This window comes from Mustela nigripes, chromosome 18, assembly GCF_022355385.1.
Source record: "Mustela nigripes isolate SB6536 chromosome 18, MUSNIG.SB6536, whole genome shotgun sequence".
In the NCBI taxonomy this organism is placed as follows: Eukaryota; Metazoa; Chordata; class Mammalia; order Carnivora; family Mustelidae; genus Mustela; species Mustela nigripes.
Window position 1 is genome coordinate 36504055 of NC_081574.1, and position 27333 is coordinate 36531387.

The window sequence follows — 27333 nt, forward strand, 5'->3', positions numbered from 1 at the left end:
TGAGTGCTAAAGACAGGGACAGTGTGTCAGATTATCTGTCTTTTCCCCCATGACTGGGCATGAGGGCTGGGACTGAGAAGACTGTTCCAAAAGTACCTGTGAGTGAAGAGTCTGCTCTTGCAATGACATAAACATAAGCAGGTTCAATGTCAACAATCCTAATCACGGGTACAGCCCCACTAGCAATATTTTAACAAAGTAACCCTGAGTTATCCTGGGTATGCTTCCAGCCAAATCTCTCTACCAACAAAGTGGGATTCTGACCAGAAATCTCTGCAGCATGAGGCTATATGCAAACCCAAACACACCCTGCTAAACCTCCTCACCCCCATTCTAGTCTCTCCAGAATCCAAAAGGAACATTTAGTTTTTAACAGTACTCGCACTCTGTTGGCATACTAATTAACACCAATTAATCATCTTCATTAGGTGTGATAATGACTGGGAGAAAAAAGGTTAGTTCCAACAAAATATTCTGTGCCTCTATCAAGGGTCCTGGTGGCTCATGAGATGAATCCACCTAAGATCAAATCCTCATCAAACCATCCCTGCTCTGCTGGAAACCTGTCACTAAACCTCTGGATGATGTCAAAGAAGCAAAAACGCCCAGCTGGGGAAGCAGCCAGACACAGAGATCTGATCCAAACAATCACTGAGGAATGAACTGATGTCCTCCCAAAGCCAGAATTCCTTGCAATCCTAATAGCCCCAGATTATGACACACCCATCAAGTACAGGTCCCGAGTCCCTGGGGAGATGGCAAAGTGCCTATGGTGTACCTACTGCTACGGAGTTTCCGGTCAAGGAGGACCAGCTCCAATACTCCTCACTGGCCCACCGCCCCTCCTCACAGCCTGTCCCACCACCAGCACTGGCAGCTCCAGCCTTTCAACTGTTCCAGGCAAAAGCCTTAGAGTCACTCTTGGTTCCTTTCTCCCCTATATCACTAACTATCCAATAAAAAAAATAAAATAAAATAAATGTTAAAAAATTCAAAATATGCAAAGTCTCTGACCACTTTCTCATGGCCTCACCCTAGTGCAGGCCACCTGGACCACTGCGATAGCCTCTCCACTGGTCTCCTGCTTCCACCTTTCCCTGACTTTGGTCTGTTCGGAACACAGCATCCAGCGTGAGACTTTTAAACAGTAAGTCTTATCATATCACTCTTCTACTAAAAATCCTGCTTGTCTCTGTGAGTCCTTCAAATTGGTCTGTAAGGCCCTATATGTTGTCCCCCTGCTCTTCTCTGATCTCCTTCCCGGACCTCCTTCTCTGCTTCTCTTTCTCTTTCTCAGTCTATACAACAATACTGGCCTCCTTGGGGCGCCTGGTGGTGCAGTCAGCTAAGCATCTGCCATCAGCTCAGGTCATGACCTCTAGGGCCGGGGATCAAGCCCCACACTGGGCTCCCTGCTCAGCAGGGAGTCTTTTTCTCTCTCTCCCTCTGTCCCTGCCCACCACTCATTCTGTCTGTCTCTCTCAAATAAATAAATAAAATCTTTAAAATAACAGTAACAACAATACTGGCCTCCTTGTTGCTTCCACCTTCGGGCCTTTGCCCAAGTCTTCACACATGGGACTCTCCTCAGGATCCCTACTTACAGACTAGCCGATTTAAGATTGCAACCTGATGCCATTGTCCCTGGTTCACCATTCCCAACCCCACCTCTTGCCCCCAGCATTCTGCTTTCCTTTTTCTTTTTTTCAATAACATTTACTTTTTTGTTTGTTTCTTTTTTAAATTATTATTATTTTAAACAACATATAATGTATCATTTGCTTCAGGGGTACAGGTCTGGGATTCATCAGTCTTACACACTTCACAGCACTCACCATAGCACATCCCCTCCCCAATGTCCACCACCCAGCCGCCCGCCCTAGTTATCAAGCTTCTAAAACTGTATATAATCTACTTTTGTATCATTTGTATTCTTCATTATTTGTTTTCTCCTATTAGAATATAAACTCAGGGAGAGCAGAAGTCTTTGATTTATTCATTGATTTACCCAACACAGAGAAGAGCGTCTGGTACATAGTAAGTACTCAATCAATATTCACTAGTAAGTGGTAAGAACATTTAAGAGAAATACTCAGAAGTGACTAGAGCATCCTTGAGAGCCAAGGTCAGGAGAGGAGAGATTGGGGCAGTTTCCATAGAAGACATGACATTGGAACTGAACCTTGAAGGATGGTAGGATTTGAACCTGTAGAGTTGAGAGGTAGAGGGGTAGAGGGGGCCAATTCTGAGAATGGGCCAACAGAGGGTCTTTAGGGAACAGTTGGGGTTTCACTGGGCACACGGCATGCAGTGTGCAGCCAGGCAGTGGAGAAATGGGTTGAACAAGAGCCACAGCCTTGCCAGGCAGGGGAAGGGCTTGCAGAGGCCCGTTGCTCGGGATTCTGGGATGAGCTAGAGGTGTCCTTTCCCTTCACCACTTCTGCTGTATAGAAAACAAACTAGGACTGTTCTGCAAAGCATCATCTCTCCTCACAGGCTAGTGGCCAAGAGACCTCAAGCCATTCTCCTTTTCATCTCACCTACCACGTTCATGCTTCTGCTCTTGCCACCTTCCCAGCCCAAGACCCTGGCTTCTTCCCTCTCCTTTCCTTCCTAAGTTCAACTAAGCCTAGCTCTGCCCTGCCTTGTACTTACTCTTGCAGCTTTCTCTGACTACCACCCAATGGTCACCTTCTTCCGTGTGTCTGCTGCCCTCTCTAGGACCCACTCAACATGTCCTTGTCCTCTGCTCATTTGAGGTATGTCTCTCTCCTCATCTGCATCATGCAGCTCGTGGGCAGGGCCAATGGCTGAGCCTCTTGTGGCCTCGGCACACACCTGAACACTTGGGTGGGGGGGCATCAAACGTCTGTGCTTCGGTGCTCTTCGAGAAGCAGAACCACTGTGGGCCACTGTGTCATGCGTAACGATGCACCTGTCACATCCTGCTGCTAAGATCATCACCACTTGGCATCCTCTTGAAGAAAAGAACCTCGGAGAGAGCAAGAGATACAATCTGGGCTCACCTCAAGATGATGGGGATGGAAGGTACTGGGAAAGTGTGTATATATTTGTTTTTAAATGATAATGTGTACCGGGGAAGACCCCCGAGTGGAGTGAAACTCCAGGATTCACCTAGCAGTTTCCTACCATGTGGCTGGAATGATCCAGCCACTAAATCTTATGACTGGGGGCTCACAGCTGTGGTTGACAGAAAAGAATGCCCCCCCAAAGCTAATGAGATGGAGCTTTCCTAACTTTCCCTTCACTCCCACTCCCAAGGGAAAACTACAAAATCTGCTTTACATTTGGCATTCGTTCCTCCGCATCCTTCCCAGGGCCCCTAAGCATACCTAATTTAAACACAATTTCTTAATGGTTACACTTTTGCACATGAATGCCTTTTGGCTACTGGAACTTTTTTTAGTGCTTGTATCTGATCAGTGGCCCAAGGCCTTCCCTAATTATAACTCTCAGTCTGACTGGCTACAGCAGGTGTGGCTTCTGACATGGCTTATTTTAGTAGCAAAACCAAAGAAGGAGGTGGTGTCTGTATTCATAATTCAACAGAAGAAAAATGACTCCCCCTCTTCCCATTTTCCTACCGGATTTTCTGGCTGTACTGCTTAGAACGTCAGGAGCAGGGCACAGGAACGCCCAAGAAAGAACATACACCTGCCGGTCCTCCATGCCCTGAACTTGTTTGTACTTGTCCCCAGAACTGGCCACTACATTCCCCTGCAGCATCCAGGAAGGCAGCAAGGACAGCCAGGAAGAAGACTAAATTCTGTCTTCTCTGCCACACCTGGCTCTATCCCGGTACTTCAGGTTTCTAGCTCTCCCTAGAGGAACTCTAGGTTCTTCCTTGGCTCCCTGTCCAAGTGTCATCTATGAGAGTGAACCTAAAATCTCCTGTCCAGGCAGGTATACTTACTACAAAATAGCCCTGAGTCTGAGTCTTGCCTCTCCCCAACACCATCCCCTTGGGAGTGATGACTGTGGGTATAACATGAAACACTGAGCAGGGAGACCAAGGAGCATGTCGGCTTGGTTCAGACATGGGAATGGGTTAAAAAGAAACAGCTAGTGAGCATGTGTCTGAAAAGCGCTGGACACAATACAGCGTAATCGTGTGAGCAGCTGATTCGAGAAAAAGAAATGAATGAGTGTGTCTGAAAAGTAGTAACTACAATATAGCGCATTGGTGCTCACAGCCTCCCACTGGCAGTGAAAATACTATTTATTACCTATGGGATTGCCAAGCGACGAAGAACAGTGGAGAAACAGGTGCTGTGTTGGTATATGGTGTCTTCACCAGGTGTGGAGAGTGGTGTGCAAACTAACAGTCAGAGCCTGGTGGCCCCAGAAGACAGCGAGGCTGGGAACCGAATGCAGATAACCCCCTCCCTGCCCTCTCTGCTTCCCACGTCCCCCAGCAGGGTACCCAGGGGTCCCCATGTGGAGAAGGACAGGACCTCCCCCAAAATATTCCTTAGAGAAGCCCTCTGTCAGGCTGCAAGGAGACCAAAACATGAGGGAGAAAGAAAAGATGGAATGTCGTGCCCTTCAAGATGGCTATTAAGCCACTAGACCAAGGCTGATGACCAGCTGTCTTCTTTTTGCTCCACAGAAGAGGAAATGGGTTTGGCTACCATAGGGGGGACTGAGTTAGTAAAGTTAAATTCAAAAATAATGTGAGAAGTGGCAAGTCATTCCTCAGTGAGGGAAGAGGGGGAGAAATATTATCAATCTCAGATGATTTAAGGCCAGAAATTCCCAGATGTGCAAGTATCACCTAAAAGATTGTGGTTTTGGCTTGAACTATACCTCCTCCTCCAGAAAATTCACATTCCAAGTTCTAACACACAGCACCTCAGAGCCTGACCTTATTTGGAGATAGGGTCTTAACAGACGTAGTCAAGCTAAAATGAGGTTACTAGAGTAGACTCTAATCCAGCATGACTAGGACCTTTATGAAAGGGGGAAATTTGGACCCAGTGACAGACGTGTAGAGGAAAGAGAATTCGAAGAGACACAGGAAGGATGGTCATCTACAAGCCAAAGAGAGAGGCCTGGAGCAGCTCCGTTCCTCAAACCCTCAGAATGAACCTGAGGCACCTTAATGCAAGACTTCCAGCCTTTCCACCAGTGAGAGAGGCAATTTCTGTTCCTCAAGCCATTCAGTCTGTGGGACATTGTTATCACAATCCTAGCAAACCAACACAACTGTTAGCGACTCTTTGGACAACTATTAAAAATCCCCAGGGAGGCGCCTGGGTGGCTCAGTGGGTTGAAGCCTCTGCCTTCAGCTCAGGTCATGATGCCAGGGTCCTGGGATCGAGCCCCACACTGGGCTGTCTGCTCAGCGGGGAGCCTGCTTCCTCCTCTCTCTCAGCCTGCTTGTGATCTCTGTCAAATAAATAAATAAAATCTTTAAAAAAAAAAAAATCCCCAGGAATTTATAAAAGGAATCATTTCACATTTTATACCCAAGAAGTCTGGTACGATTAGTTAGTTACTAATAAACCTGTCCTCTCATTGGCCTGTGAGTTTTGGTGACGGGGGAAATTTAATCGAGCACTCTGCCTGGACATTGTAGATACTTGGGAAAGTCATTTTGTTTTCTGTTGTTGTTGAAAGCTCTTTAACTCCTTTTCACCAAATTCCTAAAAACCAAAAGAAACAAAATGCATATGTGTTTGAACACATTCAGGGTTTTTCCTTATGTCTAAATATAACTATTAGTGTGTATGTGGACGCACGCACATGTGTGGAGAGAGAATTTTCTCCCAAGGCTCTCAGTGGGCGGTAGGAAAAAAAAAACCAACATTGTGCCAGCATTATAGCTGATGTTTGCTACTATTTATAGAGCCGGCCATGGCCATGTCAGGTCTTTAAAAGAAGCAAAACATCTGGGTGCGTTCCAAAGCAGAGAGGAAAAAACCTAAGTCACAACATACTATACAGAGGAAGGCGGCATCTTGACAAAAGTTCCAATTTACATTTGCTAAACACTATCCTGTATACCTCAGAGGATCTCAGGGAACCTGATTCTGGCTCTGAGTGTAATCCAAAAAATAACACAATAGCCATTGTATTTTCAAGTTTAAAAAAGTTCTGATGTAAATGAGCAGTTTCCAGAGGGCAGAGAACATACAGCCTCTCTCCAGTGAAGGGCCTCCAAGTGGCCAGTGGCCATCAAGAGTCAATCCAGAGACAGCCTCATTGAACTCGAGTCAGCAGCCACCCTGACATTTTCAGCAAGGCCACGGTTAGAGCCAAAAATGTCCTCTCCACACCTCACTTGAAGGCAGGCAGGAACCCCTCCCTGCCCCATCTCGCAGGGATGTCATAAGGATGAATTAAAGAAAAATATTTAAACTTATATAACACTTGGGACACCTGCACTAAAGGGAGAAAAAAAAATCACTATTTCTACAATATCCCGCAGACCTAAAGCAAGTGTGTCCTACTTTCAGCAAAACCAATATATGAAAAAAAAAATCCAGATTTTGAAAGACATATATCTCAGAACTAAGTTGTCCAACGCACAGAAAGAGTAAATTCTACATAGGTTCAGGTCTCTGTTTTAGGTAATATCTGGTACCTAACTCCAGACCTGACACATGACACATGACACGTCCCCAAGAGGTATTTGTTGACTAAAAGAATTATTTCTATGACATAGCCAGCTCCACCAGCTCCATCAGTACACTTAATGAATTAAAAAATTTGTGAACATTCTGCTCAGATGTCCCATGCTTCAACATGCATGATGCCATAGGTAAGATACCCCTTGTAACCTGGCTCAGGCTGGGGACCACAGTGTCCTGTAAGACACACCTGCCCCTGGACCCACCAGAGCCACTGACCAGTGGCCGACATCCTCCCTGGCATCTCCAGCCCCCGTGTTCTAGGAGCATCCTGTGGGCAGGGCTGCTGTTTTAAGATACCTCTTCCTGGTTTCCTGGTGACAATCGTAAGGAAAGAGGGCAGCAGGCTCCAGTCTGGGTATGGCTTTGGGAGTGACGAGACATGTGGGTTGTCACCATCTGTGGCTCCCAGGAAGCTAATGGATTTCAAGGCTGAGAGCAATCCAGGGCAAGCTATCTGCCTTGCTTGCTGCTGGCTTCACCACACATCCGCTTCTGCATCCTAACCTCTAAATGTGTGTTTTTATCTCCAAGACATTGGTTTCTTCTGTGTTGGTCAGGGAGGTAGGGAGAGAAGGATCCACATACGGCCTCCCAACAAGCTTCAGGGGAATCCACACCAGGCCTGATCCCCAGAGAAATACTATGCGAATAGGACAAGCACCTGATCCATTCAGGTTACCAGATCTCCTGTTAAATTACTTTTATATTGTATTTATTATATAAAATATAATATATAATATACCATTTATATATATTAACATATTAATATATCAATAATATATATTTTATATTATTTATGTATTATTATTTATTATTACAAAAATTAATAAAGTCTCATTCTAAGATATCTGGAGCTGCAGAAGAAAATACAGAAAGGAAAAAAATCATCCATAATCTCACCATCTGGAGAGAATCTCTGTTAACATCTTCATGTACTACAGTCCTATTTATGCTCATATGTATGTATTTCATTAGGCAGTTTAGAAAATATCAAACCTACGACTTGATGGGCATGGTGTCACGTCACTAACGTGCTTCAGATATTTTTATTTGGCTGCCTACTACTCCACTGTATGGATGTACCATAATCTGTGTAACTAGTTCCCTGCTCTGGGGGAAAGTTGATTCCAGCGTTTCAGAAAAACGAGGAGCACCGCAGTGTGCGCTCTCACACACACGTTTCCTCACATCTCCGATCATTTCCTCCGGATAGAATCTTAGAAGTAATTTGAAAGTACGGAACTCCCCAAAATCATGCCTACCAGGAAGGCTGCACCAATTACAGTTCTAATAATAGGACCTTATACTGTTCTATCATATCTCCATGACACTAAGCAATGTCATTTTTAACCTTCAGTAATTTTATAGCTGGGAAAATGGCATCTCATCTCCATTTTAATTAGCACTTTTATTATTGTTATCATTGGCATTGTTATCAGTGGTAAGAGCTCAACAGGGCCTTACCTCACCACCACATGGCATCCTGGCAAGGTGGGCCCTCTCATCCTCCTGCTGCAGAGGGAGAAACTGAGGCCCAGCTGAATGACTTTGACAAGGTCAAACAGCTCACTTTCGGAGCCAGGATCCAAGCCTGACTCCAGAACCCCACCCGCCTAACTATTCTGCTGTTTGGATTAGTCACAGAGTGAAACATTTTTCTGTCTTTAGCCACCGTATTCCTCTTTCTCTGAACTCTAGTGGATTTATTTTTCTGTGTAGAAAAACAGCCCTCAGCATTTTGGATGTTTTGACACTACAGGCTTGTGCCAAGATTCACACATCACCCCCAACCCCTCCTTCCTCAGCCCAACCCAGCCACCCACCAATCTCCCCACATGTCAAGTGTGACACATCCAGTGTCTCCTCTCTACGTTGCAAAAAGTTTAAACCGACTTCACCTAAGCCCGCTTGAGATTACTCAGAACGCCCTGGAATTTAACTAAACCCAGACTGGGAAATATCCATTCACGGTCAAAAAAAGTGATACTTCGTATCCACCGCGTGGGGCCAGACCGCATGGAAGGGGTTGAAGACGCAGCCCTGGCAAGGGCCCATGAGAAGCACCCCCCCATGCAGAGACAGGAGTATCTCCCGGCAGACAGCTCCCATGTCAATGCCACGTTTAAATACACGGGCCGGGCTGGTACCTGTCCACCACCATCCCTCCTCAGACGCCCCCGCTCCAGACACACACACACACACACACACACACACACACACACACACGTGTGAAATCCTCTCAGCGGATGAGAGGATTTCCCCAGAAGCTCTGCCACAGGCAGGTCGGAGAAACCCTCCTACCCTACAAACTACCTCGCGCTGACAGCTGATAGGGAACTGGCTGGGGGGCGCCCTTCCTTGGGGGGCCACCTGCTTGGCCCGGAATTCATGCCGCAGGAAAGTTCTGCAGGGTCATAAACCAGCCTCGCGCCTGCCTCAGAGCTCACTGTGCAACTCGCAGCCTCGTTTGCTCGATTCGGCTCAGGTTAGGGAGATGGATGGGATTTTCCCACAAATCACTTGATTAGTGTGAGAAATCTATGTTCCTGCTGTTCTAAGCATTGCAGGGATTTTGGGTTCCCTTTAAATCTCTCTCAATATTATGCTTCTTGCAGCTCTCAGAGTTTCTTTCCCCAGATTTATTTTTTTCGAAGGCACTACACTATTTGGTAATTCTATACTGTTCCTCTCCGGTCCCTTGACCAGCAATATTTAGGAAGAAGCCTGGAGCTCTGAAGCCCAGAAACAGGTCTTCCAACCTTTCCACTAGCCATGTGGAGATGGCTACTGCAGCAGAAGCACAGGGAATCTGGGACCTGCCTGGCCCAGCCTGACCCATCCCTAGAGAGAAGCCGCCCTCACGCCCACACCCCTGTCAGCCTGCATTTCCACAGATTCTGGCATCTTGCTCTATTATCAGCATTATGCTGGACACTTTATACCTAATACTCCACTTAATCCTTACAACAAATCTATGAGACGGTCTCATTTATTTAAAAACTGGGGAAATGAAAATTTGGAGCAGCCACCCCGACGGTCAGAGCCACGTGCATGGAGATAACTTAGGTTTGGACAAACTCTGGGTCCCTACACCTCTGCGTTTCCAAATTCTCTACTTCATCTCCAAAAGACCACCAGAAATAAAACTTGGAGAAGAGATGAGCGCATCGCCTTCCTTGGTCAGCTCTGAACAAACTCCTTTAGGGCATTTATCACTCCTGGAAACAACCTCGTTCCCTAAGTGAGCACAGGGTTTTGGACCCTTTGCCGTCCCAGAATAGTGCCCTCCCTGAAACCCGAATGGGCCCAGGGACAGTCAGGTGTCCTGTACACGCCCGGTTTTGTACCAGGCTATGCCCCTTCCTGGGCTGCACGGGACAGTGCATCATGGTAAACCCGGTCCCTCGGCACGCTTTCTGAAGTCCCCGAGCACCCTCCACTCCCCTCAAGATGGGTTACCCACTCACAAGGCATAGTCTTGGAGGGAAGCGTCTGCCTTGCTTTCCGCTGGGTCTGTGATCTTAGACTGTTCTCTTTTCTAAAGTTCCCAAGTCAGTTTCTTTCCACCAATGCCACTTGTTCCCTCACCTGTCTTCCTTGCTCTCTCCCTAGAGGCATCTAACTAGAACTAAGGAGGTGCTCTTTCTCTTTCTAGTTTCTGTGAACAGTCCCCACTTCCCAGACAATAGGGATTTCACCAGGAGGCTGCTTCTCCACCTCTCCCCTCACTGTCCTAGAGCATCTGAGAGGATGACACCAGCGGGTTCATCCCCCACTTTAGGGGGTCCTCCCCACATTCAGATCAAGGACCTGGGGTAGGTCCCTTCTTTCCCCGGGACAATGTCTTCACATAAAAATTAAGGGAGGGGACGCAAGGGTGGCTCAGTGGGTTAAAGCCTCTGCCTTCAGCACAGGCCTTGATCCCAGTATTAAGCACCTCATCGGGGGCTCTCTTCTCAGCAGGGATCCTGCTTCCCCGCCCTCTTTCTCTGTCTGCCTCTCAGCCTACTTGGGATCTCTATCAAATAAATAAATAAAATCTTAAAAAAAAAAATTAGAGGAATCCTCCTCTCATTCCCTACTCTCTCCTGCCTCATAAAAAGATGTAAACAGTAAGTAAGACGTTTCAGATTAAAAAAGGCTTTAGCAGGAGAGAAAAAAAAAAAAAAGTGCAGTGGGCCTCGCCTACCCCCCCCAACCCCAGGCCAGTGGTCTCTCTCACCTCACATAGCCGTCTGAACCGTCTGATTTCGGAGGAGTGACAGAATCTCCAGTCAGCAACTCTCTTTCCTCAAAATACAATTGTTAAAAAAAAAAAAGTAACCATGCATAGTGGTGGATTTAACTAGACTTACCTTGGTGCTCATGTTGCAATATATTCATACATTAAATCATTAGGTTGTACACCTGAAACTAATATAATGTTACATGTCAATTATAGCTCAATTAAAAAAAAAAAAAAAAAAAAAGCAGTACAAGAGCCACCTGGGTAGGCCACTCCAGGCCTGTGGGAATCTGAGACTCTTTGAGGAATCTAAATCCACACCCTCAACTTGGCCGTGTTAATTCAGTCTTAACTCTTCAGAATTTACAGAGCCCCCATGCTCCCCTGATAGCATCACCACAAACATTTTAATTTTGCTTTAGAGACTCACACCCTCTTCATTGTCTCTGGACAGCCGCGCCTGCCCCAGTCCCCAATCAGGGGTGACCGAGGTCTCCTCCTCCCCACCCTGCCAACCCCGACAGCTCTTGATCTTCCTTCCCACAGGAGAGTCCCCACTCTGACCCCCACCCATCCCACCACACCCCCCATTCACCCACCTGACTACCTCTCCCTCCCCTGGCTGTCCACTCAGCCAGCCAGGCCACGCCCACCAGGGCACTGGATCCCAGCCCCTCCCCAGGACTCCAGCAATTGTCACCCACATCACCTTTGTACACTTGACTGGGTTGTTTCACCAGCACACACAGCCTGCTATTTCTCCCATTTTAAGCACACACACACACTCACGCCCCACTTCTCCATAGGTTGTCTTCATGAGCTCTACCCAACCCTTTCCACCAACCTGCTCCAACGAGGCCCTCACCTCACAGGCCTTCAGCTTACTGGCAACTTCCCTGCTACTGTTCTCAGTCCCCAGGACTTCACACAGGATGGGATCCCACGGATCACTCCCTCCTTGATAAGGATCCCTCCTTGAGAACGCCTCACTTAAGTTCTGAGGCAACCTTACCTCAGGGGCTGCTCCTTATCTGTCTCCTTTGCAGGTTCATCCTCCCTTTCCAGAACAAAGGTCACCACACAAGGCCCTGGAAGCTAGGGGCCTGATTGTGCAAATGAAGTTTCATTGAAGAGAGTCACATTCATTCATTTACCTGTTATCTGTGGCTGCTTTCCTGGTTGCAACTGGCAAAGCAGACTCACGGCTGCAAAGACCATACAGACCAAGTTTAAAATATTTACTCTCTGACTCTTCAACAGAAAGTTCACCAATTCCTATTCTAGATCTTTAAGTATTGGGGTTCCCAGAATTCAGTCTCTGTAGCTCCTTTCTACACTCACTCTCAAGGTTACCTCATCTGGCCCCGTACCTTAAATATTATCAAGACACGAACAACTCCCAAGATTTTTCACTAGCATAGACTTCTTCTCTGAACCCTACACCCATAACCCAACCGACTAGCAGGCATTTCCTTTGGACATCTAACATCTCCCCGAACAAAATTCTCACCTCCTGTGTTCCCCCAATTCGTCCCTTCCACGGACTTTTCTGTCTCATCCCAAACGCCTTGGAAATCATCTGTGAACCTTCATTCTTTCAAACCCTACATTCAACCCATCATGAAATCCACCCTCGAAACATACCCAGACTCTGACTGTTCCTCACCTCCCCACCCCCACTGCTACCACTAATCCAAGCCACCACCCTCTCTGGCCAGGGTCATTGCCTCCATACAGCTCTCCCATAACATGCTCCCAGGGCACACACCAGGCAGTCAGAGCAACCCCCTTAAATCATATATTATGTTATTCCTTTGCTCAAAACCTTCCAGGGGCTTGATGAAGCTCACCTTGGCCTCAAGGCTACATCTAACCCTCCCGCCACCACGTCCCCCGGTATCTCCAGCTGCAGGACCTCTCCTGGCCTGCACTGCCCTTCCCTCAAACATCCTCAAGGGTCACCCTCCATGGCCCTGGGCCCCTGCTCTGGTGTTGCTTTGTCTCTGAGACCCTCCTGGACACCCCCTCCCCACACACTCTCCCCGTTCCCTTGCTCTCCCTCATTTTTCCCCATTTTACCTCTCAGCCCTCCTACAAACTGACTTCTTTGTTTGCCATCTGTCTCCCCTCACTGGAATAGTATCTCGGGGAGGATGGAGGACTGGGTCAGTTTTAACTGTGTCCTAAAACCTTAGAACTGTGACTGTCAATTCTCATTATTTTGAGCAATGAATAAGTGAACACAGAACATTTCAGAAGCTCACATCCCTGCTCAGGAAACTGAAGGATGAGAGAGAGAAGCCCATCATTTCCATCATGGTGAAATCAAAGAGCAGGGCCAGCCTCAAGCTCTCCCAGCCCCGCAGCCTGAGGCATCCCTCATGGACCTATCCCAGGGAATGGACAATTTACTGGGTCCCCAGTGACAAGGGGCCTGCCAGCCAGCTGCTCCCCACACCTCTCTGCAGAGCTTTCTGGAAGCCAGGAGGAGGCAGGATGGAGAAACAGACAAGGGGCTGCTCTGGAGGCAGAAGGACCCCCCCTCCTTTCCCTCTCCTAGACACCCAGGGCCATCAGGCCTGGAGCAGAAGTGGGGAGCCGGATGGGCAGCACAGCTGACAACACCAGGCTGTCACTCACCACTGCCAGCTGTGTGACCCGCACCTGCCTCGGGCTCCTCTTCAAAATGAAGCTGATGACCACAGCTTCAAAAATTTGAAAAGGGGAGCACCTGGGTGGCTCAATGGGATGAAGCCTCTGCCTTTGGCTCAGGTCATGATCTCAAGGTCCTGGGATCGAGCCCTGCATGGGGCTCTCTGCTCAGCGGGGAGCCTGCTTCCCCCTCTCTCTCTGCCTGCCTCTCTGCCTACTTGTGATCTCTCTCTGTCAAATAAATAAATAAAATCTTTAAGAAAAAAAAAAAAGAAAATTTTGAAAAGAAAGGAGAGTCTCAGACTCTTTTTCCTTTCTTATTTATGTCTCATCACACTTAAAAATCTACAATTTAGGAGCCCCTGGGTGACTCAGTCATTAAGCCTCTGCCTTCAGCTCTGGTCATGATCCCAAGGTCCTGGGATTGAGCCCAATGTTGGATTCCCTGCATCGCGGGAAGCCGGCTTCTCCCTCTCCCACTCCCCCTGCTTGTGTTCCCTCTGTCGCTGTCTCTCTCTCTGTCAAATAAAAAAAAAAAAAAAAAAAAAAAAATCTTTTTAAAAAAATCTGCAATTTAGAAAGAGCTTCTGCTTCTGCTCCTTCACTGTGCTAGAAGTTGCTCCCTAGTTTCCAAACACCGCGCTTGAGTCACCCACCTCCTCCCCACTCTGCTCCCTTTCCCTTTCTTTTCCTTTTGGCTCATCATGTTTCCTTCCTCTTCTCATATTTTGAAAACCCTAAGTTCCAGGCAGACAGGGGAGGGCTGGCAGAATTGGAACCGGCGAACTGCCCCTTCCTGTCTTCTGGAACCCCATAGGGCAATTTCATTTTCAGCAGGAGCAAAATCAAGAGAGGCAGTGAGGAGGAGGGAGCGCACAGGAAAGCTCCAACCCATTACCTCCTCTCTCCCGGTGGCATTGCCCGAGCTTATTACACAGGAGGGCTTCTGAAAAATGATAAAGCCTGGGTTGAGGGAAACGCACAGATCCTCTCCCCAACACCGCCTGACCAGCCACACGGCCCCTCAGGGGCCTCCAGCATCGCAGGCCATTTCTTGGCTCCGGATCGCCACTCGCGCCAAGAAGGGCCCTTCTCTGTCCCAAACGCTCTCATCCTCGGTTTCCTCATCCTCCGTGGGAGCCTCTCACGGGCACCCACCTTTCTGAGCACCCACTGGACTCGGGCTCACAAGAGGACTCAGCTGAATGCATTGTGATCTGGAAGTCCCTTCATGTCAACCACGTCACCAAATAACCATGAGGGCCACACAGGATGCTGTGGCCCACCCCTGTGGCACCCAGGACATGTAGCCAGCAAGAAGCCCTTGTCAGTTATGAGCAGGGCAGTGTCTGCGGACAGAAAATCTGGTTTGTGCCATGCTGGCTCTTCTGCCTGTTGCCCATACAAACCGAAGCAAGTGGCTTTGCCTTTCCAAGTCTCAATTTCCTCCCCCGCACCATGAGGAGAAAGACACTTGCCCCGTCCGCCTCTGAGGCCTGCAAATACAAAACATCATACAAATGTACATTATTATTAAAGTAAATAGGGCAGCAAATCAGCCACGTGGCCCACACCACTCCTCATCCAGCCCTACGTTTTAGCAGGCCTCTCCACTCTCCCCAGGTAAGCCTGTGAAAGCCCCAAGGATGTGCCGCTCAGAGCCGCCCCCTGCCCTGTTGAGGGAAAGTGCCTTGGAGAGCCTCCACGCAGCCTGGGCACACACCATGGAGCCAGGGAGCTGTGACTTGCACAGAGAGCGGGACTCTCAGGCTGCCCGGAGTTTATGCAACAAAGGAAAGCACCGGGGGGAAGTAAGAGTCGTCTGGAAAACCAGCCACAAATGAGGCACTCGGCAAGGAAGCCGAAGCAGGAGGGTACCGCTGGAGACCCTCGGCACCCAAAGTCACTCCTCTAAATGTGATAGCTGTCGGGAGCTGTCAGAGCAGTCACTCGGTCTTAATTAATAAGTGAATTAAGCAGAAGGCATGGCTTCTGGGAAGGAGGGGAGGGTGGCTCCGCACCTTCCTGCTGGAAACCTGCCAGCTATCCTCAATAGGACAAAAAGCTCTACAAAACCGCCCGCTCCAGACTGGGAGCACGGGCTCAGACACCCAAGTTCCTTGTCCCCTGGCTCTGCCACTCACTAGATTTGGGACCCTGACCCTGACCGTGTCGTAGCCTCTCGGAGACTCAACTTCACTTAGGACATCTGCAGATGGGTGTGACGTGTGCAAACACACCACCTAAAGGCGAAGCTGGGTCTGACCACTGAAAGGAACAAAGCTGGCGATGTGTGTGGAAGGGGAGGAGGGAAGGAGGAAGGAGCAAGCCTGCCCAAGCCCCCCACCAGGGGTCACCCTTCCAGGCCAAGAGATCCCACACTCCCAACATCGGAAGCCGACTTTGGGCAGGGGAGCCCATGCTGCACTCACTGCCTTTGCGCATTTATCTGATCTCACCGAATGGACTGAGGTCACCTGGCCGGCTGCCTTATGACTTTTAGAGAGCCAGATGGAGCTGGACACTTGCTACATGTATAGACGTATAGTCCCCACTCCAACACTTATGGTTTGAATAACTGATTTTAAAAGAGCGCTTCTCTTCACTATAAGAAATTTGGAAAATATAGAAAAGTTTAATGGAAGAATCAGATGTTTCCTAAAACCCGACATCACCACCATTATCACTCTGATATATTGTATTCCATTCTATTTTTCATGACCTGTATGAATCTTTTTTTTTTTACAAAATTGTATTTATACCCTGTTTACCTTTAGACCTTTATTGACTTAATATATATTATTAGCATTTTCCCATATTCTTATGTATTATCCAATGTAACTTTAATAGCTTCCTTGATTTCCATCTTATGGATGAGCCGTATTAGATTTAATTAATCCCCCCATATAATGTTTTGTTACAATGAATAATGCTGAAAGGAATATCCTTGATTAGAACTATTTTGCACAGCTCTGATTATGTCCGTAGGATAAGTTCCTAGAAGAGGAATTGCTTGCTGGTTTAGAGGGTATATTTTTGAGATATGTCTCCCGTGTTTGCAAATGATCTTCCCACCAGCTAAGTCTGCAAATGTCCACGATCCTGGTACTCATAACAACACAGGGTGTATCGTTTTCATTTTTGCTCGTCTGGCAGGTGGATAATGCTATCTTATTTCTAAGGTACTCTTGTAATTATTAGAGAGGTGGGACACTTGTACGTCTTTTTCTGGACATTTGCATTTCTTTTCTCTTTGTTTGAACTCCCCCTTCACATCCTTTGCCTACTCTTCTATCAAGGGACAGACTGATATTTTTAACAGTAGATGGGAAGAGATTTAGTTCATGGAGGTCTTTGCTGACCCTGTCCCTGTGTTTAACAATCCCTCCATTAAGGCATTAATGCTAATGTCTAGCTGATATCGTTTCCTTGTGGTTGAAGCCCATCCGCTCCCATCCTGTCTTCAGTGGGGAACACCACTCTCTTTCTCTCTCTCATCGACCCATGTGACCTTTCCTTGTCACCTGTCAGCTTCTCCTTCAGGGGATGAAAAACTCCTCTTCATTTTCACCTGACCAAGGACAAATTAGGAAGTCAAGGTATCATCACCCTGTGATGCTGTCCCCCCTCTTCTCCCATTGCCAGGGTCTTCCTTCCTCCCTCATGCTGCTCACCTGGATGGCAGCAAATGACATTGGGACCAGCCCTTGAGCCCAGCCTCGCCTCTCCCAAACCTCACCCCACCCTCCATTCCACAACTCCCGTGTCCTCAATGCAAATGGGACTGCCTTTTCCTGCCTAAAACCCTTCTGCTCCTCAGCGTGGCCAGCTGGTCCTTCCCTACCTGGGTATACTCCCACCCCCTCTCCCTCCCGCACCCCAAAAACATACCTCATGTGCTCAGATACAGCAACACCCAAGTATTACTCAGACTGCTCTGACACACCGTGCTGTTTCATACTTTTGAGCCTTGCCAGCGTGGCTGCCCTCCTCCTCCCCCCACCCCCCACCCCTGCATCCACCTGGTAGGATCCTACTTACTTCCCAAGTTCCTATCGGGTGTCACTCTCTCCAGGAGGCCTCCCCTGACCATGCCAAGTAAGGGTAAGCTGCCCATCTGTTTCCTCCAGCTTCTCTCTATGCACGTGGGTTCTTTCACCTTCCAGGAAAGGCACTGCAGCCCCTTGGCTTTCTGTCCTTTCTTGTGCTCTCCCCACCTCCCCCCTGCGTCCTGTCCCTTAGCTTCCCCAGCTCTCTCCACCCTTCACCCCCCCACCCCACACCCCCAGCAACCAGGCCTTTGGCGCCCACTTGGCTCCTCAGACACACAGACGGCTTGGCTGCCTCAGAGGCCAATGGTCCTCCCTGGCAAGTTCCCACAGGACAAGGACCATGGCTATCCCGTTTCACACAGACTCCCCAGTGCCTGCCTCAGCACTGCGCACAGTGCACAGCATGCCTTTGTTAGCACAGAGACGTGCCTCTGGACACCCCCTTGCCGCAGTGTGCGACATCCCTGGGGTCTCCCCGAAAGGTCCTCCCAGGGGGCTCCAAGCACACCCAACAGATCTGTCCGGCCAGTAATGAATCAAGTCTGGCTGGAAGGAATGTGGAATTTCAGCCCCACATCATAGAAGCTTCCTCAGAAATGAGAATCTGAAGGCAACTCCAAATTCGGTTTTGTTTTTGTAAAGGTAACTGGTGATAGAAGGGTTTTATGCTGTGGACCCCTTCTTTCATTCGTCCGACCAGGAGCTGAAACTAGATGTCTCAAGTCCGTCAGCTCTGTGCGATTCAGATTGAATAATATTTTTCATATCCTCCTCCTGCTCCTCCTCCAACTGTACCCGGTCCCCTCTTTTCTGTTCCGGCGTCCGGCAGGCACTCCCCCAGCCCTGGCTTTGCAGCAGCCCTGCCCAGTCACCCACTCAGGGGAAGAGTTTGCTGCATGAATCCGGGAAGGTGGGGTTGAGTACACTGTGCGCAGAAAGGGCACTCCATAAACTCTGCTTAACGGAGGGCAGGTGTCCCTGTCTCCACCGTCGGGTCAGAGAAAAATAAGGAGCCCAGAAAAAGTAAATGGTCTATTCAATTTGGAAGCAAGTGAAAAAATGAGCTACAAAGCAAATAACATGGACTGAAGGGTTGGCGGACCTCGGTTTGGGTCCTGGCTCTGCTGTTGGGTCAGGGCGTGAGGACATCAAAGCCTGCCCCCTCTCTGGGGCTCATTTGCCACATCTGGAAATGAAAGATTAGATTTGAAGAGAGAGCCTTGGGCAGCAGACAGGCTCTGCCAGTCAAGGCGGTACCTGGAGAGACGTGTAGGCTGGCCACACCCCTCCCTGCCTTGCCTTCCCCGGGGACTCTGGCTCTCAGCCACTTTGACAGCCTCAGAGCAAAGGTGAGGTTCCTGAGAAACCACAAAGGGCCTCTGCCACCGCCCCCCCCTTCCTCCTCCAGCAAGGACCAGGATCCCGGGACCAGACAGCCCCTCCTACAGTCTCCTCACAGCGCTCCGCCTCCTCCTCCAGCTGAATCTTCTGCTTATCCATTTCCTAAAGATCATCACGGAGGCTCCACAACCTTCCCTTTTTAACAACTCTTGCTGACGGAAAATTCTTCCTCATACCTAATCTAAGTCCATCTGCTGCAATTTCTGTCTATTTTCTCTCGTTCAATCCTACTGGAGATGGAGAACAGCTGGTCGCCATCCTCCATCCAGCATCCCCTCCTAAACCAAAATCAGTTATTACATCACCCCTCAGCCTGTTCTTCCTGTGGCGGAGCAGCCACCATCCCTCTGACCTGCCCTCACGGATCCCAGCTCTGACAGCATCCCTGGGCGCTGTGGCCTGCATTAGAGCCCACGCCGCAAGCTCCAGGTCCCTCAGAAGCTCCACCATCCCCAGCTGGATCTAGGATTCTAGCAGCAACATCCAGAGAGAACAACAGCACAGAAAGGGGATCCGTGAGAACATCCGAGCCCCTAGCTCTATATATGAAGAAACTTGAGGTCAGAACAGGCAAAATAGGTGCAGTGCCCAAGGTCACTGGTCACAGGGATCTGGTTCCGAGTGCTAGATGCCCAATATTGCCAGCGCAACCCCCGAGTGGCTGCAGCATGTCCTTGACCGGGCGAGAGCAGGACCAGCCTTCACTGAAAAACCAACTGCCCAGATACTCCCGGCCCAAACGCCACTTTCTGAACCCCGAGGCAGATGTTTGCAACTCCACTGTGAACACCTTTGACTTCCATTAAGAACTCAAACACTTCTGTCAGTGGCAACACTCTTCACTATTTACACCTTAGTAAGAATAAGGAGATTTGATCCTTTCTAGCTCTGGAGAAAGAGATTTAGGGGTCAGAAGGGAACAAAGAAGAAAGGGACTGGGAGAATGACAGGTGCATTTCATAGCTGGCTAATATGTCCAAGGTCAGTCCTACGAGTGGGTGTCAGGACAGCGGAGCAGCAGGGGTCCTGCTCGTAGGGTCCCTGGGCATCGAACAGGCCTGTGTTCAGAACCCTCCCCCCTGGCACTCTCGTGAGGGGTGCCCCCCCCCAGGCGCTCTGGGGAGGTCTGCATGGAACAGAACGTGGTGAAGCATTGCCTCACAGCTCCTGCAGGGCAACTCCATAGGCATCCCAGAATTCTTGACTTCCCTTGGCTAACCATTCTAGAAGTGAGGTAAGCAGGGTGTCGAAAATTAAATCTCAACCTCTAGGCTGCCCTTAAGTGACAGGAAGGAAGAATCAGAAAGGAAGGAAGAAGGAGAAGTATATATCAGATTAAGTAAGATCGTTCAGTGTGCAATAGACCCGAGTGAGGAGGGAGGAAGGGGGCATGTGTGTGTAAGAAAAAGTGAGTCCAGTGAAGTATTTATTAATAATTTGAGCTGTGAAATTTTCCCAAGAGTGAAGGGGGAAAATAACCCTGTGTGGTGAGGACATTTCAGAGCCTAGATTTCAAAACAGCTTTCACCCTGTGATGAAAAAAGAAACACCATTCTTCAATCTCTTCACCTTTCAGGTGTGAGGGGGATATTCCAGACTATTTCAAACCTCCAGACACACACCCCCCAGAACAACTGGGGAGTTCAAGCATTCACTCAAGAGAAAAAAAGAAGACATCTCAACAGGACTCACAAAAACACCTAACACAATAAACGTGCTTATTTGATTTCCCCCAAAACCACAACATTAAATTTTAAAATAGAAGGACTAAAAGGCTCTTCTCGGATAAAAATGTCCATATGTTTTGAACCCTATTTTCAGGGGACAGTTTTCTTTAACAGCAAAATTGGCACAAAATGATGAGATCAAAGTAGGTTGGTGAAGAGATTATTTACTGAAGTGTTTATGATGGGAAGAGATGACAAGAAAAAGAACAGAAAAGTAAGGGAGGGACTTTTACTTCCCAGGTAAGTCACCCAGGGCTTGTGAAAGCAGAGACAGGCAATCCCCATTCAGCACAGCAGTTAAAAGAGAGAAAGCCTAGTTGCCCAACTGGGGAGAGGAGAAAATGCTAGATCGATGGGTGGTGCTTGTCAGGGTTCTGGCGAAAGCTACCATGTTCCGTGAAATGACGAATAACAAATTTAATTTTCCGAGCACCCATCAGTCCCTTCACACACAAACAGGCACCATGCTTCACAAGGAACCAATCAGCCTAACACCAGAGACTGAATTCTCCAAAGTGGATCCCAGCGGCGGGGCTGGATCCTGGATCGCATGCCCCATCCAAGGTGAAGTAGCTCGGGTGGTGTTTTGCATTTCATCAATTATTCTTCAGCTCCCATTATGCTTTTTTTAGTCTAGAGTTGTTATTTTAATGATCTTTGTTCCAAATGAGGAACTACAAGGAAGAGGAATGAGGAGGAGGGAGAAGCCGAGGCAAGGGTTCCTCGTGTGTCCCACTTGCACTTCCCAACGCTCCCTCTGCTCCCTCCCCCAACCCTGCCTTTTTCCTCTCCCGGGCATGAGTCACCATTCAGGAGCTGGTTTAAAAGCCTTACTTTGAATGTCCTCTATCATGATAGAAATCTAGCAGATCAGCATCAATTGAAAGGACCCTCAATTTTCGCTACCAGTTTTTTGGTTTGAGGCACCTCTGAAACTCAAAAGCATTTTCTAGTTTTGTTACTGCCTTCTAGAAAACCGAAGTGCCCCCCCCCACACTCCCCCCCACCTGCTGGGTGCCACCTCTCCTGAGCTCTCTGGGGGTCCCATGCCCTAGACAGACCACAGGGGAGAAGGTGTAAGGCCAAATCCACCCCAACAGCAGACAAAAGCTCCACGTCCACTCCAGGCTCCCAAACAAAAAGGCATAATTTGCAGGGCTGCAAGTTTGTTCTGTTTACTGTCAGACAACATGTGCGGAAGAGAAAGCTGACTGTATCTTGACCAAAAAAAAAAAAAAGTGAGGCAGCTGTTTTTTTTAATCATTGTGAGTAGATCTTCGACAATAAGGACTCCCCCCTGAAATAGCTTTCTAAAGGAGGTGCAGGACCTGTTGTGGCCGTTAAAGAAAAGAATTAAAAGCTGAAAGTGATTTGTGGAACTAGAGAAGGGTGCCTGTCATCCGCATTTCAGCAGGAAGGGTGTCATAGGGACAAGGGGTTGCAGAAGGATGTCTCTCCCAGGATATTCACTTCTTGCCAGGGCTGGGACTTGAACTCCCCAGCTTCAGGACTAGGATAGAAATCAGGGTGAGGCAATTCACCTGACTTCCCTCAAAGCCCCGGGGGCTTGTAAGATGGGTCCTGGACTGACCCAGCTCCAGAGTGTTCAAGCAGGTTTAGAAGCACACCTGGTGAAGGGCTGTAGGGCGTTCAAGTAGGAGCTGCCTGCGCCAAAGCTGGCAGGAAGTTCAAGACCAAGCACATCACCTTTCTCTCCATGGGGACTTCTTCCTAGGACGCCTAGCTAACACCTCCCATTTGCAGAAGCTCCAAGAAAGGAGTTTTCGCCAGACCCAAAAGTGGGTCTCAGAGCAAGTAAGGCCCTTGTGGTCCTGCAATTTAGAATGCATAAGGGTGTTTCGAGGCTGAACCAGCTGCTGACCGTGGCGAGCTTTTTGCTTGAAGAGCAATGATCAGAAATGGTGTGGATGGAGGTTCCTGCACCCTCCAGGGCACAGATGTACCTGCACACTTAAACATAGGCAGCCCCTAGGGGTCTGCCCTCTGCCTCTTACAGTCACTGGTGTGTTCTGCCCTGGACAGCTCTTCTCTGATAAGGGTGTAACCTTCACAGGGGATACCATTTAGCTCCGTCCCCTTTATTTCAGGACACACCAAGCCCGGACAGTCTTCCAGTTTTCAGGAGCTAATCAATTAAGTAATTTCTTTTCCTCTGAGAACTGTTCCGTCGGTTTCTCACCAAGTTGGGCGGCACATAAATGCCCACCAGGTCAAACAGGACAGCCGCCCACACCCCGGGAAATTTCTTTTCCCACCAAGAAAAAAAAAAAAAATAAAAGAACGGAGACAGAGTGGGCAAAAGGATCGGAGGGAGGAAGGAAACAGAAGTTTGGGGAAGGACTCAAGTTGAAGGTCACATAGTTGGGGGAAGGCAGGTCAAGGTAATGGAAAGGGGGCAGACCCTCTGGCAGAAAACCCCACCAACCAACTATTTCTCAACATCAGCCTCCCACTGCTGGGTTTGCCAGGAAGCAGCACATCCAGGGGTCCAACTGCCTTCACCCAACAAACCCGAATTTACACCCCAACCGTGCAGTCACCCGAGCCCCAGCCTAGACCTATTTCCACAGACCTGAGTGCAGCGAATTGAGAGAGGAGTAAACAAAGCCAGTTGAGACAGCGCAGAAGTTTTCTAAATTGTCAGCTTGTTTTCATCCCAACAAAAGACGGTGAATTCCCACCTTTGTCGCGTTCTCTCCCCTAAACTTTTCTTTCTGCAATCCCTCTACATCTGCTACCCTGCCAGCCGCTGAGAATGGCCCCGCCGGGGGAGCAGCACCCCCCGGGACGCAGGCGGGAGTACCTTTTCCGCGGAGCGGAGGGGCGGGTGTCCAGAGGCTCGCTGCCCTGCCGAGCCGCGGAAGGATGCTGTCGGGATGGAGCACACTGACGAGTACGCGTCCCTGCCTCTGCGACCAGACCTTTCGGCAGCTCGGCCCAACTGTGCTAGCGATGCACTTAGCAATTATCTGCTGGCGCCGACGCCCCGCCCTCTGCTCCTGCGATTGGCTCTCGAGTCCCGGGCAGGACTGCATTGGTTTCAGCAGACCTCACTCATTGCTTTGGCTCCTACTATTATCTAAGCCATCAAAGGAAATAATTCCATGTTTCATTGACAACCTGTAAGGCTCTCCTCGGGGCCCGGGGTGGGGGCAGGACTGGGAGTCCAGTGGAGGGAGGAGGGGAGAGTAGAAAAAGTGGGGGTGGAGGGGAGGGGGGAGAAGGAGAGCTCTCGAGAAGGGGTGGGGGGTGAGAGAGAGGGAGAGAGGGAGAGATGGAGCTATCAAGCAATCAGATTCTTGCTCCAGCATTTTAACTTCCACAAAACAGAGCCCATAGCAACAATTTTCTGGCTTTATTTTTCCCCCAACTGGTGAATGTTCCTGAGGGCAGAGAGAAATAGAACAGTGGGGTTTCTGCCTGTGTCGAGCTCTGGAAAGCAGAGCAAGGTAAGAGCTGAAGGAATATAGTGATGTTTTTCCCGGGGCCACCCTGGAGGGCATGTGAAGGTCATTTTAGATTATTTGGGGGAACATATTAAGCGCCTTCACTGGACTTTGTCCATCAGTTCCTTCCCTCACGGTCCCCCTAAATCCCCAAAGGAAGACAATTTCCCTTTGCAGCCGATTCAGAGTCTCAGAAGAGCTGTTCTCCAAGTCAGTGAGAGTCTGGAATTCCTCACTGTTCTTGCTGGGAGGTCCAGAGAGACAGGCATTCCAGAACTCACCATTCTATTGAACCCTCACCTTTGCTTATTCTGAGCTGGCTTCAACTAATGGTTTAGATTTATGACATCAGCCAAAGCAAGGGGAGAGAGGAGAACGAACTCAAGGGGTGGGGACAGCCTAAACGCTTTCTCTTGTTCAACAAAAATTCATAAACCTCAAGTTTTGGCCTATATTTCCTTTAATGTATTTTTTCACCATAGGCAAAGGACGTTATTTGGTAGATGAATATTTTTAAGAAGAAAAAAAGAATTTAAAAGGGATCTCTTCAAGAAAGCTCTTAGAGTGTCAAGTTTCAGATTAGTTAGAAACTAAGCCTTCACCTTTCTAGGATCTGTACATCTCTGAGCCTAGGCTGTAGTTTCAGTTCCTCCCCCCACGGTCTGCAAGCACAGTGACCCTTATCACCATCTGCATCCTCGGAAGCAAATGGCTTGGGCCCCCCCCCCCCCCCCCCCGCACTCCCCCTACCTTGTCCAGTGAGCTTCTGCTTCGTGAGCACATGCCTGGCTTCCTAAATATATTACCAGCCCCGCAAGGACAGAGACAGCATCATGTGTATCTTCATAACAACACAGTCACCACCTAACACCCAGTGAGTGGGATGACTAATAAAACCCAATTCAAAACAAAAAGTGTGCATGGCCCTATGCCTCGTGGAGTAATCATGGCACTGTGAGCCCTCATCCAGCAGGGGCAGAGGAGGTAGGGGCCCAGCCTGGAGTCCAGCAGGCAAAAATTCTGGACTGACTTGTGACAACTGCAGCTAGGAAGTCCCTCCCAGCGCTCAGGGCCTCTGTTCTCTCTAGAAAATGAGGCAGCTCTTCATCAATGCCTTCCTTCTCCCTCAAGCATCGGAAGGAAATGAGATGTGGGATGCACATTTTATTTGTGAGACCTATACCACCCCAAATTAAGTCATTTCCATAACAGCTTTCCAAATATCAGTAGAGCTCAAAGGAGAGTGACTGTCTATTAAGAATAAAAAACTAGGACAGGGGATGTGGCAAAATATTTGTTTTCTATTTTATTGACTCGTCTAGGTGAAATTCTTACAAAGAGGCAGTGATGAAATTAAACTTAGCTATTCATTTAAAAATGACACTGCCCCAGAAAATCTGGCATGTTCGGTCATGGTGTAAAAACCATAAATAACACCTTTATGATTTAAGCAGTAAGATTTCCACATCCAAGAGAAAGCAGGCTTCGGCTTTGTTCCCTCACACTATCCCTCTGTTCCCTGAAAAATAAATAAATAAATAAGTGAATACGAGAAATAAACTCTATTATAAGAACTCTCTTGAGCATCTTTCAAAAGTTCAGTTGTCCTTAAAGGAAAAGGAAAATATTTCAAGTGATTTTCTAAAATGCTTTGTCTAAAACAGCTTGTCCTTACATGTACTATTTGCCTTTTGAAGATGAGAGAGAGAGAGCTGCAAACAGTTGTTTATGTCAGTGCCTTTTAAACTGCCTGGTCATAAAATATTCTCTTTGAGAGAAGGATGATCCCTTTGTGTCCCATAGATCAACTGCTTAATTCTGAGAGTTCGAGAACGCATATTAAATATGCAGATTCCACTGGCACTTGCATTTGTATTAAATATCAGCTTCATACAATTTAAATGCACTGGGGTATGAAATGTACCGAATTCCATTTGAGTGGCCAGGGCCCCGGCAGAGTCGCCTGTTTTGACATGACAGTTTCAGCGCATTAGCGGTCCATGAGGCTCTGGGGGGTTTGTGTTCCACTTTGAGACATTCAGGCCAGAGTGTGGGTTTCTTTATTAAAACGCAAACGAAACAGCAGCACGGGGAACCAGCATCTTTCTTGCGGGTTAACCACTTGCCAGAACAAATCACCCTGACCTTCCGTCGGAAGCTGGGGAAGCCCTGCGTTGATGCTTCTGTTTATTACCATTTTCCCAGTTATCATTTATTTTTTTTTTAAGATTTTTTTTTTTTAATTTATTTGACAGACAGAGATCACAAGTAGGCAGAGAGGCAGGCAGAGAGAGGGGGGTAAGCAGGCTCCCCGCTAAGCAGAGAGCCTGATGCGGGGCTCGATCCCAGGACCCCAAGATCACGACCTGAGCCGAAGGCAGAGGCTTTAACCCACTGAGCCACCCAGGCGCCCCCCCAGTTATCATTTATTTACGCCAAATCCTGTTCCTCAAAGGGAGAAGAGGAGAATAAATCTAGGCAATGCCAAGAAAGAAGGAAAAGTGTGGAAACATGAGTGGGGAAAAAAAAGAGGGTGACATTCAACACTACATCTTTGCTAATCAAGTTGAGCCACACAACACCGTTTTGGTGAAAACATGATATTAGCAGGATTTCTTCAAGCCAGCGTTGGATGAAAGGAAGGTTTTTCAGAAAACTTCTCCTAGAACAGCTCCCTAAGTAGAGAAACTTGGAGAAACATGCTCACAGCTTTCCCTTCCTGCTGATGGCTGTTGTGAAACTTTATATAATCTAATTCCCTCTCCCTCCACCCGCCCACTCCACCCCCCAAATCAAACCTGTGGAGCCAGTGACATTTCCACTAAGTACGAGAGGGGATTGTGGTTGCCAGGAACGTGTCAGTCACCATGAACCCTTCTTAATGATTTCATTAATTACTAATGAGTCTTCAGAAAGTTGGTATTAAAATAGACAGGGCTTCATGAGGCTGGAAGACCATAAGGAATCTTTTATTATTTAAAACACCCTGCTAAATAAAAGCAGGTGATTCTGACGGTTCAAGGCATGATTGTATTTATTAGTGAGCCAGAGTTGTAAATAACCTGCAGGAAAGAGAGAGAAAAACAGAGACAGCCAGAGATTTGCAAGATTAAATTGACCACCTGAATTTTGTTTTGCTTCCGTTAAATTCTT

General features: G+C 48.3%; 1 protein-coding gene across 1 annotated transcript in view; it reads right to left on the reverse strand.

Annotated features, from left to right (window-relative positions):
• The window catches only part of ZMAT4 (zinc finger matrin-type 4), a 368171-nt gene extending 344505 nt beyond the window's left edge, over positions 1-23666 (reverse strand). The window contains exon 1 of the mRNA XM_059384518.1: positions 23538-23666. The gene's annotated coding sequence lies outside the window, so the exon portion shown is untranslated. The remainder of the gene's footprint in view (positions 1-23537) is intronic.
• Positions 23667-27333: the final 3667 nt, after the last annotated feature.